This window comes from Salvelinus fontinalis, chromosome 10, assembly GCF_029448725.1.
Source record: "Salvelinus fontinalis isolate EN_2023a chromosome 10, ASM2944872v1, whole genome shotgun sequence".
NCBI classification, from domain to species: Eukaryota; Metazoa; Chordata; class Actinopteri; order Salmoniformes; family Salmonidae; genus Salvelinus; species Salvelinus fontinalis.
Window position 1 is genome coordinate 18,198,490 of NC_074674.1, and position 19,934 is coordinate 18,218,423.

The window sequence follows — 19,934 nt, forward strand, 5'->3', positions numbered from 1 at the left end:
GATCAAAACCTGGATCAAATGAATGCTATCAACTTTGACCCGGAGCAAAACACGCCGAACCGGGTGTATGGCCCAGATTAATCAAATCCCCTCAATTCCTTGTGAGTAGGGTCTGTCTGTCTTGGGGGCGTAGTCTGCCGTAGACCCAATGAGAAAAAAGAAGGGGCGAAGACAGAACAGCTAGCCAGGAGCTAGCAAGGAGCCATTGTCAGGGAGCCCTTGGCAGGGAACGCCCCCTCGACACTTGCCGCAATCAGACCACATTGGAAAATGTTGCATAACGTCATATGTTATGAATTCCAATTCTTACAATATGTTACAAATGTGTTATTTCTTAAGATCCCTGACTGCATCTTTAATAAACAAGGACATTATGACAACAGTCACACAAAGGAACAGTGGCCTCTGTCGCTGGGTGGTCGTTGGCTGTGTTTATTTACAACGCATCAATGGAAGATCAGAGACCCGAAAAGGAAACTTTTTGCCAAGGGAAACTGGACTTTCCATTGTGTCACCTTCAAATCAAATCAAATGTTATTGGTCACATACACATGGTTAACAGATGTTCATGCGAGTGTAGCGAAATGCTTGTGCTTCTAGCTCCGACAGTGCAGTAATATCTAACAAGTAATCGAACAATTCCACAACAACTAATACACACAAAAATAAAAGGGGTGAAGGAGAATATGTGCATATAAGTAGATGAATGAGCGATGGCCGAGCGGCATAGGCAAGGTGCAATAGATGGTATAAAATACAGTACACATATGTGATATGAGTAATGTACGATATGTACACATTATTAAAGTGGTTTGTGTTAAAAGTGACTACTGATCCATTCATTAAAGTGGCCAGTGATTGGGTCTCAATGTAGGCAGCAGCCTCTCTGAGTTAGTGATTGCTACGGTCGATCTACCTGATGACGCACGTGACCAACTCTGCTCTTTTCAGATAAGCCCTTATGCGACAACATAGGGATGCAAAATGTCAACATGTGATAACATGAAACTACATGTGAACACGTGAAAACACGATCTCGTGAAATAAATATGACAACATGGGCATGCAAAATGTCAACATGTGATACCATGACACTACAAGGGACAACATTTGAGCACATGTGAAACCCCAGGTATCAAATGTAATTCATAATATTTTACTTTGAAAGGCAATATTTACATTCATTCATTTTAAACAGTCAAGGTCCCCTGCAAGTTTTGGTCCCCTGCAAAACAGTCAAGGTCCCCTGCTAGCTACCTGAAGTACTTGTTGCGCCACCAGGTCTGTGGACATAACTGAGATTGGCAATAATACATTTCTGCACTTTTCTTTAAAGTTGCAGTAAAAATAAAGTAAATATAAACTGGACAACAACTTGAAGGTATTATTTCTATAAAATGACAGTTTGCTGCTGTATTCTGATTTCAATCAGTCTAAAAAATGTTGTATACTTTTGTACTGTGACAACTCTAGGGACAGCCTTAAATGTGAATAGAACTCGTAACCTCTTGGTCGCTCGCAACCTGAAATGTCCTGCTACAGTGCAGCTAGACTACCAGATCTGTAAGCTTGAAAGAGATATGGCCACAGACTTATTGGCAAGAATGCATTTCTGCACTTTGCTAAAAGCAGCCCAGAATCAAGTCAATAATTGTCCTATTATAACTACCAACATCACGTCAATGTAAAACTAGCCGTGTTCAAGGATACTGGATATAGAATGTACATGCATTTTGGGGGGGTTTGAACCTGCAACCTCTTGGAGTGCATCGATAGTTGTGGCGACAGCTAGTCTTACTGGGGTCCGCCACGTAACGAAACAGACATTACAGACAAAAGACTTTACAATTGACATACATTTAAAAACATGATGTGTATGTGTGCATCTATCAGTTACACATTCTGTACATGTCAGTACATACGCACAAGTAGGTCACATGTTTTTATTTGTATTTATTTAACATGTCTTTAACTAGGCAAGTCAGTTAAGAACAAATTCTTATTTACAATGACGGCCTTCCCTGCCGGGACGGGCTGCTGGAATTAAAGATAACAATAAATTAAATTAAAATGTAGGAAAAAACACACAACACGACAAGAGAGACAACACAACACAACATCAAGAGAGACCTAAGACAAAACATAGCATGGCAGCAACACAACAACATGGTAGCAACACAACATGGTAGCAGCACAAAACATGGTACAAACATTATTGGGCACAGACAACAGCACAAAGGACAAGAAGGTAGAGACAACAATACATCACACAAAGCTGCCACATGGGGGAGAGGAGTTGTGCTGTGAGGTGTTGCTTCATTTGTTTTTGTTTTTTAAACCCGGGGTACAAACCTGCGGTACAAAAACGTCAGAGGTACACTTCACAGGCACACATATCAACTCACATTGTATAGTTCAGTACCTTGTATGTATAATGGGACATTGTTCGACCCAATATTTTGAATATAAGGTACGATCATCACTGTGCTTCGAGAGGTGGTGGAAATGTACTGGTGGGTGTTATTAGCATATTTTGGGGCGTGGTTCAATATCTGTTTATTTTTGCCAACCATCAGTGGAACTATTGTGTCAGTAAGTTTTTGATGGTTATGTTGAAGTTATTGTAGCAACACCCTTGATTCACATTCTGCTCTAGCATGTCAAGCCTGCTAGGTGTGTTGAAAATAAATTGATTGCACAAGGCTTTGATTAATACAGTGTAAGTTAGTGGCACATGGTGGTTAAAATAATCATATACTGAACAAAGATATAGTTGCAGCATGTTTTGTTAGGTGAAATTAAAGACCCAAGAATTCTTCCATACCTAATTTTCCATACCAAAAAGTGTATTTCTCTATACTGTTGTGCACACATTTGTTTACATCCCTGTTAGTGAGCATTTCTCCGTTGCCAAGATGATCCATCCAACTGACAGGTGTGGCATATCAAGAAGCTGATTAAACAGCATGATCATTACACAGGTGCACCTTGTGCTGGGAACAATAAAAGGCCACTCTAAAATGTGCAGTTTAGTCACACAACACAATGTCACAGATGTCTCAAGTTTTGAGGGAGTGTGCAATTGGCATGCTTACTGCAGGAATGTCCAACAGAGCTTGATTGTTACATTCTCTACCATAAGCCTCCTCCAATATCATTTTAGAGAATTTGGTAGTACGTCCATCCGGTCTCACAACCGCATACCATGCATAACCACACCAACACAGGACCTCCACATCCAGCTTCTTCACCTGGGGAATTGTCTGAGACCAGCCACTTGGACAGCTGATGAAACTGAGGAGTATTTCTGTCTGTAATAAAGCCCTTTTGTTGTTGAGAAATGCATTCAGTGGGTGGGCCTAGGCCCTCCCAGGCCCACCCATGGCTGCGCCCCTGCCAAATCAAGTGAAATCCATAGATTAGAGCCTAATACATTTATTTCAATTGTCTGAATTCCTTAAATGAACTTTCTCAGTAAAATTGGTGAATGTGTTGCATGTTGCGTTTATATTATTGTTTAAGTGTAGACTTAAAGTCACGCCCTGTAGCGCGTGAGCAGTGCAGCCCTTTTGTCTTCCACCAAACACAGCTTCAGATGATCACGTGCTTCTGATAAAGTGATACAGGCATCGGCACACTGCTTTGAAGTACACCGCTTAGCTATTTCGACGCATGCATCGGAGCTGCAGTATCAAACGTAACGTTACTGCTTTACTGTGAAGAGGTTATTGTTGCCAGAAGTTGCTGTGAATTTGTCATTTCTTAACTGGAAACTATTTGTCAGTTCGTTAGTGCAAAAGTTACAATAACTTACTGGCAAATGTCTACAGTAACCTACCGGACACTTGCTGCCAATAGCAGTCTTGCCATTAACCTACTGTTCCTATCACTGACTCTTCTGTTGACAACATGCGCATCACTTGCTGACTGGCAGCCTACTGTAACAGCGGCAGCCTGTCAGATGACTGCAGGCAATGGCTTATTCTAGGTTTGGCTTTCAACCAGCTCTTTTTGGTCTCCCATTAGAGGAAATGTCATCCCAGTTAATATGGTCTGTTCAAAAACATTACATGTGTACACTGTTAGTTCTGCAGCCTTATTATTAAAAGCTGGCTGAAGTGAATATGATACTGATAAACCTGAAGCTATTTCAATTATCACTAATCACCATGAAATTCTACTACTCACTTCACAAACAGACCATCAGGTTAGTGAGTGAAGAATTACCTACAATAAGTCACTCTATTAATCAATAACCCACTTGCAACTAGTTGACAGTAAATTATTAACATTTAAACAGCAACTGTCCAGATGCCATTAGTCTGCTGGAAAATGCACAGTAACCTCTAAACCAGGGCTGTCCAACCCTATTCCTGGAGAGCGACCATCCTGTAGGTTTTCACAACAACCCTAATCTAGCTCACCTGATTCTAATAATTAGCTGGTTGATAAACGGAATCAGGTTATTTACAACTGGGGTTGAAAGGAAAACCTACAGGAGGGTAGCTCTTCATCAACATAACAATAAAAAACGACTTAGACTGGTACAAAATTTACACTGTGGACACGAATACAACATATTTTACACCATGTCCCTAAATATGCCAATGAGCCCCGCCAGCACATAGCGCCCATCTACATTTCAATGTGCAGTAATGATTGTACCTAATGCTGTGTTGGTAACCAAGTGGGAAGTGGGATTTTTCCTGTTCAAGTGGGCAGAATCCACTATTATTTAATACTCCCACATGCTGACCACTGATGTCTCCTACTAAGGAAATTACTTGCCATAGATGTTCAATTAGATTTAAGGCAAACTTGTAACTCGGCCACTCAGGAACATTCACTGTCTTCTTGGTAAATAACTCAAGCAACGGAGGCTGCTAAGGGAAGGTCGGCTCATAATAATGTTTGGAGTGGAGTCAATTGAATGGTATCAACCACATGGAAATCCAGTGTTTGATGTTTTCGATACCATTCCATTGACTCCATTCCAGCCATTATTATGAGCCATCCTCCCCTGAACTCCAGTGTAGATTTGGCTTTGTGTTTTAGTTTATTGTCCTATTGAAAGGTGACTAAATCTGGAAAGCAGACTGAACCAGGTTTTCCTCTAGGATTTTGCCTCTGCTTAGTTCCATTCCGTTTATTTTTATACTGAAAAGCTCCCGAGTCCTTAACACTTACAAGCATACCCATAACATGATGCAGCCACCACTATGCTTGAAAATATGGAGAGTGGTACTCAGTAATTTGTTGTTTTGGATTTGCCAAACAGTGGTGTAAATTACTTCATAAAAAATACCTAAAGTACTACTTTGGTACTTTTTTGGGGTATCTGTACTTTACAATTTATATTTTTGACAACTTTTACTTTTACTTCACTACATTCCCTCCCCAAAATATGTACTTCCTACCCAATACATTTCCCCTGACACCCAAAAGTACTCGTCACATTTTGAATACTTAGCAGGACAGGTAAGAGTGTTGGAGCGTGCCCCTGGCTATAAAAAAAAGTGCTGTCTAATTTGCTTAACATAAGGATGTCACACCCTGACCATAGAGAGCTGTTTATTATCTATGTTGGTTGAGGCGTGATAGTGACTAGGGTGGGTCATCTAGGTGATTAATGGTTTATGTTGGCCTGGTATGCTTCCCAATCAGAGACAGCTGTTTATCGTTGTCTCTGATTGGGGAACATATTTAGGTAGCCATTTCCCCCACTGTGTTTGTGGTATCTTGTCTATAGATAGTTGCCTGTGTGCACACAAGTAGCGTTTCGTTTGTGCTTTTGTTGTTTTGTTTGGTGAGTTTCTGTTTATTAAAAGATGTGGAACTCTACGCACGCTGCGCCTTGGTCCGATTACTATGACGAATGTGACAGAAAATCCCACCACCAAAGAACCAAGCAGCGTGGCCAGGAGGAGCAGGGATCCTGGGCTCGGGAGAAAAGTGAGTGGAGGACATCATGGACATGGGAGGAGATTATGGCAGGGGACAAGACCCTGCCATTGGAGCAGGCAGAGGTAGCGAAGGAGGATCAATGACGACTCCGGGAGTCGCAACCACGACGGAGGCCCGAGAGGCAGCTCAACCAAGATTCCGGAGAGAGGTGCTGGCGTTGAGAGCGCTGCAGAGCAGGCGTGCTGAGTAGCGTGACACCAGTCCGGTGTCATGTGCACTTGTTTCATGCATCAGGTCTCCAGTGCGCCTCCACAGTCCAGTACGTCCTGTGCCTCTTCCCCGCACTTGCCCTGAGGTGCGTGTCATCAGCCCGGTGCCACCTGTACCGGTCCCACGCATCAGGTCTCCAGTGCGCCTCCACAGTCCATTACATCGTGTGCCTCTTCCCCACACTCGCCCTGAGGTGCATGTCATCAGCCTGGTGCCACCTGTACCGGTCCCACACATCAGGTCTCCAGTGCGCATCCACAGTCCAGTACGACCTGTGCCTATTCCCCGCACTCGCCCTGAGGTGCGTGTCATCAGCCCGGTGCCACCTGTATCGGTCCCACACATCAGGTCTCCAGTGCACCTCCACAGTCCATTACGTCGTGTGCCTCTTCCCCGCACTCGCCCTGAGGTGCATGTCATCAGCCCGGTGCCACCTGTACCGGTCCCACACATCAGGTCTCCAGTGCGCATCCACAGTCCAGTACGACCTGTGCCTCTTCCCCGCACTCGCCCTGAGGTGCGTGTCATCAGCCCGGTGCCACCTGTACCGGTCTCACGCATCAGGCCTCCAGTGCGCCTCCACAGTCCAGAGCTTCCGGCAACAGTTCCCAGTCCAGAGCTTCCGGCGACAGTTCCCAGTCCAGAGCTTCCGGCGACAGTTCCCAGTCCAGAGCCTCCGGCGACGGTCCGCGGTCCGGAGCCTCCGGCGACGGTCCGCGGTCCGGAGCCTCCGGCGACGGTCCGCGGTCCGGAGCCTCCGGCGACGGTCCGCGGTCCGGAGCCTCCGGCGACGGTCCGCGGTCCGGAGCCTCCGGCGACGGTCCGCGGTCCGGAGCCTCCGGCGACGGTCCGCGGTCCGGAGCCTCCGGCGACGGTCCGCGGTCCGGAGCCTCCGGCGACGGTCCGCGGTCCGGAGCCTCCGGCGACGGTCCGCGGTCCGGAGCCTCCGGCGACGGTCCGCGGTCCGGAGCCTCCGGCGACGGTCCGCGGTCCGGAGCCTCCGGCGACGGTCCGCGGTCCGGAGCCTCCGGCGACGGTCCGCGGTCCGGAGCCTCCGGCGACGGCCCGCGGTCCGGAGCCTCCGGCGACGGCCCGCGGTCCGGAACCTCCGGCGACGGCCCGCGGTCCGGAACCTCCAGAGACGGTCGGCGGTCCGGAACCTCCAGCGACCGTCGACGGTCAGTAGCCTCCAGCGACGGTCGGCAATCCGGAGCTTTCAGCAGGGGTTCTCAGTCCGGAGCCTCCGGCGACGATCCACGGTCTGGAGCTTCCTGCGATGATCCCCGCACCAGAGCCGCCATGGAGGATGAAGTATCTGCGAGCAGAGTGGTTACTTCACCCCGCACCGGAGCCGCCCCCGACGTCCTGTGTCATTCATCGTAGATGCCCACCCGGACCCTTCCCTATTGAGTCAGGTTTTGCCGTCGGAGTCCGCACTTTTGGGGGGGGTACTGTCCATAGAGAGCTGTTTATTCTCTATGTTGGTTGGGGTGTGATAGTGACTAGGGTGGGTCATCTAGGTGATTAATGGTTTATGTTGGCCTGGTATGTTTCCCAATCAGAGACAGCTGTTTATCGTTGTCTCTGATTGGGGATCATATTTAGGTAGCCATTTCCCCCATTGTGTTTGTGGGATCTTGTCTACAGATAGTTGCCTGTGTGCACACCAGTAGCGTCACGTTTCGTTTGTGCGTTTCTTGTTTGGTTTGGTGAGTTTCTGTTTATTAAAAGATGTGGAACTCTACGCACGCTGCGCCTTGGTCCAATTACTATGACGAATGTGACAGAAAATCCCACCACCAAAGGACCAATATTAAGCTCATTGTTTATCTTTACAGCAGGAGTATAGCCTACCTGGCTGGCATGAAAATGAACCACAGGAAAAGCGCGCTCCATTCGCTATTTAAGTGCATAGATGACACATATTTTCCCCGCTGCCCCTGTTTTGAGACAGGTGCACGATAATGGTCCATTCTAAATCAAAACAAATTTCACACATATATTATTTAGTTAATGTAAAGACAAGATGAAATCAAGAATAGTCTGATGGGTGACAATATTAGCCTGTCACTTGTGAATTATATGTTATCACTTGTGAATGATGCCCAGCGTAGAAGACGGCCTTTTTTCCTCTCGACTTTCTCTAATCCTAGTCGCACACCTCATGTTGTCTAGCCCATATGTTATGTTTCGATAAGGTTTCTATCACAACCAAATAACTTCTTAATTAAGCACATTAGTCCAATTTACAAGGGGTTTAGAGCCTAACTGCCATACGTAAGCAGCGTGTTAGTTTCAAGTTTGGGGAAGATAATTTCCCCCATAAAAATGCACCTTTATAATAAAAGCATTACATGCATAATCGCATTTGCGGTCACTTTTGATGATGTTTTCCCGCTAATGGAACATTTGAGCTTTTATAGCCTAATAAAATAATATAGCCTAATAATGTATCAATATTTTAAGCTAAATGTTCTGAACTGTTGCATCAGCCTCATTGTGTAAAAATGTTTTGGGGATGCTAGTGCTAGTTGTATTAATTTGGGATCTATTGCATCCCACAACTGTCCCAGACTGTTTGGAATATTTATTTATCGTAAAGAATAGAATAGGTCGACTTTTGTACTTTGGGGGATAGTAGATGGACATAGGCTAATGCTTTTGCTGTTTGTTAGGCCTACTCATCTTGTTGGCTGACGGAAAGCAAATGTGGATAGTTCTTCCAATATCTTCAATATGCACCTCGGAATTTGATAAGGACGGGCGCAGTTGCATCCCTGATGTGTCTGTCTTCACTTGTAGCCTGTGAGAAAGACCATCACATGATGGAGAGCCATGTGAGAGGTGCTTTGGAGCGCGTAGCACTCAGGGAGAAGGGCACAACGGACACTGGCCGCAAAAGGCATGTTTTTTTTTAGGGTGTATTACAGCCACAAAGGGGATTGCGCCTTGAAAGTTTAGGCATTATCATGTGCTTGTCAAATTGTGAATGAGAGACTGATGAAGTGTGTATAGCCTGCGCCTTTCAAATAACTTTTTTCAAATCATCATTAGAGTCCCATCATGCAGCCTTACAATGTATTAAAAATCAAAACATATAGCCCAACGTTTGTAGAACAACTAAAGTTACATTAATAACTCTAAATTAAGCATATAGGAGTACCTATTTCTTTGTTAACCGCTCAACACAGAATAGCCGCATGTGTGCACTCCTTCAAATCGTTTGGAGAAAATATTTATATTTTATTCAGCTTAGTTCAATTGTATTTGTCATACTCTAAAATAATGTAAAATAATGCCACGGAAGTCTAAGCAAATCTTGTCTGCTAAATGAACTAGTGTAGCCCACAGCCATATCAGGACCTAACATATGGACAACTCAGAGTATGCTATTCTGTTCTTCTGAAATACACTAGATTTTCTTCATATCATGCTTCTTTAGACCTGTCTAAAATAAAACATTCATTTTGAAGGTGTAGGCAATATTAATGGAGTTATTAGACTTTTTAAAATGTAGATGTTCCAAAGGTCTGCATCAGTGGCTGTGTGAAAGCCAGAAGATGCTAAATGTGTTTATGTTAATTAAAGGTAAATTGAGACCGAAGATTATATGCTTGACAATCTCTGGCTGACAGAATTTGGTGACCGCCACAGTCCTAGGTGGGGTATATTTTTCTGTTTTAATCTTACTCCTGAATCACTTTTTCTCAAGTGTATTTTTAACAAAGATCAGATTTACTTTGAAGTCCAAAGTGTTAGAATACAGGTGAACTCAATTACTGACACAGACATGGTGGTGTAGCAGGAAGCTTGGAATACCATGGACCAAAAGGTTGTGAGTTCAAATCACAGGTAACAACATGTTGAATAATAATCACTGTATACATATACAATGTAGTGATGTGTGTCAAATACATATGTTAAAAGCACTGTGTTTATCATAGTTATTTTTGTTTGCAGGGCATCACCTATGGAATCCCATGTGAAAGGTTATATGATCAGATGTGAAAGGTTTTGTGATCACATTTGAAAATCCACATATGAAACTTCATGTGAAATATCATCTCATGTGTAGTGACCCAAACACACATGGTTTCACATGATTTCACATGTGTAAAACTTTTGGAAATGTCACGTGAAATCGTGTGGTTTTTCCGTAAGGAAGTTTACAGACATGACATGACAAGTTGTTTTTTTCTGATAAGGTGAGAGAATAGAGACTTAGTGTACAAAACATTAAGAACACCTGCTCTTTCCATGCCATAGACTGACCAGGTGAATCCAGGGGTATCTTCGTAAATTCACTCTGGAGTGCCAGATTGTGCTCAGCGTGTGCTCTGGGCGTTCGTAAATTCAGAGCGTTGTCAGATTGTTAGTTCGTAAATTCAGCGCGATTCGCTCTCGGAACGTTCAGAGCACACATTGGACGCTCTGGCCGAGGAGTAGGGTTGATCCAAGCGTTCTGACCGCACAATGGTAGTCAAACACCCAAGCTAACCGGCTAAAGTTAGCTAGCTTGCTAGCTACTTCCAGACATTAATGAGAGAACACCTCACTCTGACCATTTTTCTCACCGTAGCAGAGCTGGTTAGGCTGTTTTCATGTTATCCAGATCGTTGGTGACTGTAACTGTGCTGCTGGCAACAATTTAATTACGTTTACAAACACCGGCCATATTCAACGGGTGTTGAGCGTTTGTAAATTCATCAGTTATTATGCGCTCTGGCACACTCAGACGAGAGTCCTCTGTAATCGGAATAGATAGCCAGAGGGAATTTAAGAACGCACCCCAGGTGAACGCTATGATCCCTTATTGATGTCACTTGTTAAATCCCCTTCAAATCAGTGTAGATGAAGGGGAGGAGACAGGTTAATTAAAGGGGGATTTTTAAGCCTTGAGGCCTTTAAGACACGTAGGGGACCCTCCCACTTTCCCAGTCCCCTCCCTCAATCAGAGGGTGAACGGGCAAGACAAAAGATGCAAGTGCCTTTCAACGGGGTCTGGTAGTAGGTGCCAGGTTTGTGTCAAGGAATGCAGTGTTGCTGGGTTTTTCCACACTAAATAATTTCCTGTGTGTATCAAGAATGGTCCACCCCCCCCAATAGACATCCACCAACATTACATAACTGTGGGAAGCATTGGAGACTATACGGGCCAGTATCCCTGTGGAATGCTTTCGACACCTTGTAGAGTCCATGCCCAGACGAATTGAGGCTGTTCTGAGGGCAAAAGGGGGTGGGGGTTGTTTTTGTAATGTTTTGTGCACTCAGTGTATGTGCAAGTAACAATTGTTACCGAAGGGGAGCCAATGCCTTCAGTCCAGACTTGTGATGACGGAGGATGACAGGTTAAGTGGCTTAGAGATGTGGGGATGTTTTTCAGGGGGTCAGCCAAACTCCTGTGGATATGAGATTTTAAAGGAAGTTGAGTTATTTATTGAACATAACTTAATGTTGGAAACGTTATTTCCACTTTCTTTCCAAATTGTTCATGTAATGGTGCAATCAACTGAAACCTCATACAGCATCCACACAAGAACTGCGTAAAGTTAACATTAACAATCATACACTTTTTGTGAACGCTCGTTGAGACTGACACTGATAAAAAACACTTCTGTCATTATCCCCCCCAAAATAAGCGACACCAGCATTGGTGTAACACAGTTTCTCTGAAATAGAATGGTCAGCCAGACAGCCACTATACAGTAGGCCTGTAGACTACTACCGATCGCTGTCTATGGTCCTGAAATTGCGACATGTCTATGTGGCTGCCTATCAAATCGATGATAGGCTTCCTGTGGTGCCAGGGCATGTAGCCTATAGCTCTGCTTCAGCTTATGGATGAATGTTTATTGGTAGGCCTATTTGGTTGTAATTTTCTCATGTTAAGCCAAACATTTCATTAAGCTACTATACGCAGTGTCGTAAGGCTGCCATAATTTAGACTGCTGGCGGCAATAATATAATTACTTGTTTTGTAATTAAAGTTGGAAATTCCAAATACATTTATTGTAAAATAAATGTTCAATACAACAGCATACTAATCAGCAACCAATAGATTTAAAAAAAAATACAAATGTCCTGTATGGCCTGTCTGAACCTGCATGACATAAGTTGTCCTTGGCTCTCTACCAGCTTGGATTGAAACGTAAACCCAGTCTATTTATGCCAAATAATACAGTAAATCCACCCTCAAAACACTAGTGTACTATGGATTGTTTCATTATGCAGTGTAGCCTACTATCTATAGCATATATATAATATTTAAATCAAATTTATTTGTCACATACACATGGTTAGCAGATGTTAATGCGAGTGTAGCGAAAGGCTTGTGCTTCTAGTTCCGACAATGCAGTAATAACCAACAAGTAATCTAACCTAACAATTCCACAACTACTACCTTGTCACCCAAAACCCTGACAAACTTTTACAGATGCACAATTGAGAGCGTCCTGTCGGGCTGTATCACAGCCTGGTACGGAAACTGCACCGCCCTCAACCGTAAGACTCTCCAGAGGGTAGTGCGGTCTGCACAACGCATTACCGGGGGCAAACTACCTGCCCTCCATGACACCTACAGCACCCGAAGTCACAGTTAGGCCAAAAAAGATCATCAATGGCAACACCCACCCGAGCCACTTCCTGTTCACACCGCTACCATCCAGAAGGCGAGGTCAGTACAGGCGCATCAAAGCTGGGACCGAGAGATTGAAAAACAGCTTCTATCTCAAGGCCATCAGACTGCTAAACAGCAATCACTAACTCAGAGAGGCTGCTGCCTACATTGAGACCCAATCACTGACCACTTTAATAAATGGATCACTAGTCACGTTAAACAATGCGATTTTAAATAATGCCCCTTTAATAATGTTTACATAGAGTGGCAAGAAAAAGTATGTGAACCCTTTGGAAATATCTGGATCTCTGCATAAATTGGTTATCAAATTTGATCTGATCTTCATCCAAGTCACAACAATAGACAAACATAGTGTGCTTAAACTAATAACACACATTGTATTTTTCTTGTCTATAATGAATACATAATTTAAACATTCACAGTGTAGGTTGGAAAAATTATGTGAAGCCCTAGGCTAATGACTTCTCCAAACACTCATTGGAGTCAGGAGTCAGCTAACCTGTAGTCCAATCAATGAGAAGCGATTGGAGATGTTGGTTAGAGCTGCCTTGCCCCATAAAAAACACTCACAAAATTTGAGTTTGCTAATCACAAGAAGCATATCCTGATGTGAACCATGACTCGAACAAAAGAGATCTCAGAAGACCTAAGAATTGTTGACTTCATTAGTCCACGGTAAGACAAATTGTCTATAAATGGAGAAAGTTCAGCACTGTTGCTACACACCCTATGAGTGGCCGTCCTGCAAAGATGACTGGACAGTGCAGAACGCTCAATGAGGTTAAGAAGAATCCTAGAGGGTCAGCTAAAGACTTACAGAAATCTCTGGAACATGCTAACATCTCTGACGAGTCTACGATACGTAAAACACTAAAAAAGAATGGTGTTCATGGGAGGACACCACGGAAGAATCCACTGTTGTCCAAAATAAAAAAATGCTGCACGTCTGAAGTTTGCAAAAGTGCACCTGGATGTTCCACAGCGCTACTGGTAAAATATTCTGTGGACAGATGAAACTACAGGTGAGTTGTTTGGAAGGAACACACAACACTATGTGTGTAGAAAAAAAGGCACAGCACACCAACATCAAAACCTCATCCCAACTGTAAAATATGGTGGAGGTAGCATCATGTTTGGGGCTGCTTTGCTGCCTCAGGGCCTGGTCAGCTTGTTATCCGACAGAAAAATGTATTCACAAGTTTATCAAGACATTTTGCAGAAGAATGTTAGACTCTCTGTCCGCCCATAGAAGCTCAACAGAAGTTGAATCATGCAACAGGACAACGACCCAAAACACAGAAGTAAATCAACAACAGAATGGCTTCAACAGAAGAAAATACGCCTTCTGGCCCAGTCAGAGTCCTGACCTCAACCCGAGAGGTTGATAGAACAGTTCACACCAGACATACCAAGAATATTGCGGAACTGAAACAGTTTTGTAAAGAGGAATGGTCCAAAATTCCTCCTGACCGTTGTGCAGGTCTGATCCGCAATTACAGAAAACGTTTGGTTGAGGTTATTGCTGCCAAAGGACGATCAACCAGTTATTAAATCCAAAGGTTCACCTACTTTTTCCACCCTGCACTGTGAATGTTTACAGTGTGTTCAATGAAGACATGGAAACGTATAATTGATTGTGTATTATTAGTTTAAGCAGACTGTGTTTGTCTATTGTTGTGACCTAGATGAAGATCAGAGCAAATGTTATGACCAATTTATGCAGTAATCCAGGTATTTCCAAAGGGTTCACATACTTTTTCTTGCCACTGTATCTTACATTACTCATCACATGTATATACTGTATTTTATACCATCTATTGCACCTTGCCTATGCCGCTCGGCCATCGCTCATCCATATATTTATATGTACATATTCTCATTCACCCCTTTAAATTTGTGTGTATTAGGTAGTTGTTGGGGAATTGTCAGATGACTTGTTATATATTACTGCACTGTCGGAACTAGAAGCACAAGCACTTCGCTACACTCGCATCAACATCTGCTAACCATGTGTATGTGGCCAATAACATTTGATTCATAAACAAAACAAAAAATGACATCAAATAGCCTAACAATGATCAAAAGAAGTAGTCGGCTTGAGAATACATTTAGCCACTATTTCTTTTCAACATTCTGTTCAACATTTTCCAATATAAACATACATAGACACACAAAAAGAACAATTTATTCCTATATCCGCCTCCCCGAGTCCCTAGTACCCTAACTGCACGTAGGTCTCCCTCCCATCCCTTTCCCAGTCCCCTCCCTATTCCCTCAGTACTAGCTCATCATATAGGCCTACATACAACAATTGCAGTGAGAAAGATAAATAAACTAGATCAGTGTAAAATGTCAAATTAAACACAGTGATCAGATCGTACTTACACACGAATAAGGTTTTCGATACATCACTTGTTACTTATCACAAATCAACCTGGCTAACTTATATAAACAATAACAACATAAATACAATAACAAAAGGATCAGTTGAACTGGTTTTGTCTGGCTAATAGCCTATAAAAATGTGCTGCAATCAAGGTCAGTTAAACTTGAGAGACTCCACCGGTCTTGTCCACTGCGCTGCACACAATTTAAACTGAGCCTTGACTGATGCATGCCGAGATATACCAGAGATAAGGGACTATTGATATTGCAAGCATATAACTCAAACGAAAGGTTCACCAGTATGAAGAAAATCGCTGATCGCTTTTTATGTTCGAGCCCTCAAGAACAGTTATCCGCTAAAGATGACCTTTTTGCATCTGCTAATTTATCGGCTTTCCAGCATCCAGACGACCTGTCCCCTGTCTCTTTCTTTAACGTGTTGAGGCGAGAGGCGAGAGGCTCAATTAAAAAGGCTGCAGAACTGCTGTATTTGCACCACTCCTTTCCGCCCAGTTTTTCTGATGTTGCTACGGCAATCAAGCTGTTTTTAACCATCCCTGTAACTGTCACTTCTGTGGAGAGATTGTTTTCTAAACTAAAACTCATAAAGAACTACCAAGAACAAAGCATTAGGCTCTCGGTCTGATATGCACTTTTGAACACCTGAGTAAGCTCCACTCATTGCACTGGCACGGTCGTAGCCTTGACCACGCATTTGTTCACCGATATCCCCTTCCTTTAAATCAGTTCAGTTCTTCAATTTTCAAGGCCTGAGGCACTTTGATCAGTCACGTTCTTGAAACCCAAGAAACAAATAATTAGCTTCCTAGTACATATGGAATTTAAAAAGGTTTATGAATTACATGTTGGAGGGTTATTATCGAAATGATTTATTAAATTTAAAAAAATAGAGATCGATGACAGGCGCAAGGGCCCCCAGAGCTCGTGCCCCCCCGCTCTCACCCCTGGCCCTACTCTCTATTGAGGGTTAGCCTTCCTGTCAGCTTAACAGTCGCGCTGGACCAGAGCCACTTCGCTCTGACACAAAGGAAACTGTGGTAAAACAGGAAGTGCTTTGTTTCTCTCTGCAAATATTTCATCACTCTGCAGCAGGCCCTAACAGCCCCTGGCAGAGCTCAAAATACACACCCGTTCGGCAGGCCTTAACATCTACTGGCATAAAGTAACACACACAAACAAAAGCGTGCATGATTGAAAGTTTTGGTCATTAGAAACAATCATCTAGTGGGGTAAGAACTAGTGCGGAGAAGAAAAAACATTTCATAACTTCACTGTACTTCACAGTGAGATGTTTTTGGATCTGTTACGGTCATTTCATTAATAATGGGAACCAGGACATTGGGGACAGAGAATCGCTGCCGGCCCTTTAAGATTCCCCACTGCAGTTCCAATAATGTGTGGTATATCAACACAGGGCGCTGCTTGAGCAATGTTTTTCTTTAGTCCAAAATACACCATTTCTGTTTCACTTTTCTCAAAAACCCAGTCTGACAGATGTGAGCAGGAGGCGATTTTACTTGTCCCCACACCGTCTTTGGATATATTTTATTTTCTGCCACTTTTTTTCTGAGTATCACCAAAGAGTGGTTTTTGTTTCCATTATTTACCACTGCTCAAGAACATGATGAGGAAGCGATCAAGTTTGAACAGACAAAATGGATGAATCCTATTGGCCTGTATCTCCCTGCACCAACTTTTTGACTTTCAAAGTCATGTTAAAGTTTGACTTCATTCCAGTTCCATTTTTCCCACTTTAAGTAGGCGGTGAAAGAAAAATCTTGTGATATGAGAGGATGTGGATCGCACCTTTAGCCAAGAGGACGGGAAGCTCACGTGTCCACAGGAAATGAGGTCAGTGTGTGATGGGGGAGTGAGGCAGAACATTCCCCTCCTGTCCAGAGCAAACCCGGCATCAAAGATTAAAGAAAGAGAAGAGACAGAAACGTTCTAACACATGGACACACGTACATGCGCTCACACGCACTAACCCATGTACACGCACGCACGTGTACATGCACACACACCCTAGTGTGCATGCTTCACCGTAGGGATGGTGCCAGGTTTCCTCCAGATATGACGCTTGGCATTGAGGCCAAAGAGTTCAATCTTGGTTTCATCAGACCAGATAATCTTATTTCTCCTGGTCTGAGAGTCCTTTAGGTGCCTTTTGGAAAACTCCAAGCAGGCTGTCATGTGCCTTTTACTGAGGAGTGGCTTCCATCTGGCCACTTTACCATAAAGGCCTGATTGCTGGAGTGCTGCAGAGATGGTTGTCTTTCTGGAGAGTTCTCCCATCTCCACAGAGGAACTCTGGAGCTCTGTCAGAGTGACCATCGGGTTTTTTGGTCACTTTCCTGATCAAGGCCCTTCTCCCCCGATTGCACAGTTTGTCCGAGCCAGCTCTAGGAAGAGTCTTGGTGGTTCTAAACTTCTTCCATTTAAGAATGATGGAGGCCACTGTATTCTTGGGGACCTTAGGTGCTGCAGACATTATTTGGTACCATTCCCCAGATTTGTGCCTCGACACAGTCCTGTCTCGGAGCTCTACGGACAATTCCTTCCACCTCATGGCTTGGTTTTTGCTCTGACATGCCCTGTAAACTGTGGGGCCTTATATAGACAGGTGTGTGCCTTTCCAAATGATGTCCAATCAATTGAATTTACCACAGATGGACACCAATCAAGTTGCAGAAACATCTCAAGGATGATCAATGGAAACAGGATGCACCTGAGCTCAATGTCGAGTCTCATAGCAAAGGGTCTGAATACTTATGTAAATAAGGTGTTTCTGTTTTTAATTATTTATACATTTGCAAACATTTCTAAAAACCTGTTGGCGCTTTGTCATAATGTGGTATTGTGTGTCCAATAGGACAACAACCCTAAGAACACAGCCAAGACAACGAAGGAGTGGCTTCGGGACAAGTCTCTGAATGTCCTTAAGTGGCTAAGCCAGAGCCCGGACTTGAACCCGATTGAACATCTCGAGGGACCAGACAATTGCTGTGCAGCAATGCTCCCCAACCAACCTGACAGAGCTTGAGAGGATCTGCAGAGAAGAATGGGAGAAACTCCCCAAATACAGGTGTGCCACGCTTGTAGAAGACTCAAGGCTATAATTGTTGCCAAAGGTCCTTCAACAAAGTACTGAGTAAAGGGTCTGAATATTTATGTAAATGTGATATTTATTTTTTGTATAAATTAGCAAACATTTTTAAAAACCTGTTTCTGCTTTGTCATTATGGGTCATTGTGTGAAGATTGAAGAGTACATTTAGTACCATGACCTCCCGGGTGGCGCAGTGGTCTAGGGCACTGCATCACAGTGCTAGCTGCGCCACCAGAGTCTCTGGGTTCGCGCCCAGGCTGGGCTGGGTTCGTGCCCAGGCTCTGTCGCAACCGGGAGGTCCGTGGGGCGACGCACAATTGGCATAGCGTCGTCCGGGTTAGGGAGGGTTTGGCCGGTAGGGATATCCTTGTCTCAGTATGTAAAAATGTAATGAAATGTAAAAATGTAATAAAAAATGTATGCACTCTACTGTAAGTCGCTCTGGATAAGAGCGTCTGCTAAATGACTAAAATGTAAATGTAAATTTAAAAAATATATATATATATTTTAGAATAAGGCTGCAACCTAACAAAATGTGGAAGAAGTCAAGGCGTCTGAGTACTTTCCACTGTACTTTCGGAAAGTGATGTTGTTGCAATTTGTACAAGAGTCACAGCTTTCGTTGTTGTTTTGCTATTTTACTGGATAATGAATGTGCACCAGACGAGTGCCCAAAGCAAAAGACAGAGAGGGAAAAGAATGATGGAATTGCAACAATTATGTTTGATGAGACATCTAGATAGGTCTTGACTTGTTTATTTGGACCATGGTGTAACTGTATCCTTGTAGGTAGATGTTTTATTTTTTATGTTTGGATTTATTCTGATTGTGTTGAATGGCCCAGGGGTGGAAATGACAGCCAACACCAAAATGGAAACATCAGAGAAGAAAAAAGACAGGTGACTGGAAGAAGAGAGAGAGAGAGAGTAAGAGAAAGAGAGAGAGATAAAGAGAGGTGTTTGGCATGTTCTGTGCCATGTTTGCGGTTCTGAAAGATTTTTCTGCAAAGTTTGTCTTTTCTTTGTATCTTTATCTAATGTGCTGGCTACAGAGTGATAACAGGTTACAGAGACAGATATGTTAAATGCAGAGGGGGTGATAGCTCCAGGTCAATCGACGTAGTGTAAACGCACATGCATGCAAGCAAGGACACACACACACCATCACAATGCAGACATATACTCTTAAAACACACACAAGACATTAAACCAATCAGCCGCTAAGCAGCTCTCTTTAAAAGGTCATTGACAAGGTTGGGTAGGTTACTTTACACATGTAATCTGTTATAGTTACTAGTTACCTGTTCAAAATTGTAATTAGTACCATAACTTTTGGATGACCCAAATTAACATAATCTGATCACTTTCAGTTACTTTTGGATTACTTTTTTGAAAGGCATTAGAAAAAGACAAAAATGATTAATCAAACGCATATGGAGTGTCATCATAGTGGTCTCCGATTTATGGTCAGACTCACTCAGGTGGAACAAACTTAAACCTGCGCCTTTTCATAATGCTGAAATGAATGTAATTGAGAAAACAGAAAGGTATGGCAAACAACCTTTTGGAATATAAAAGTAATCCAAGAAGTAATCATCTAGTTTTTCAAA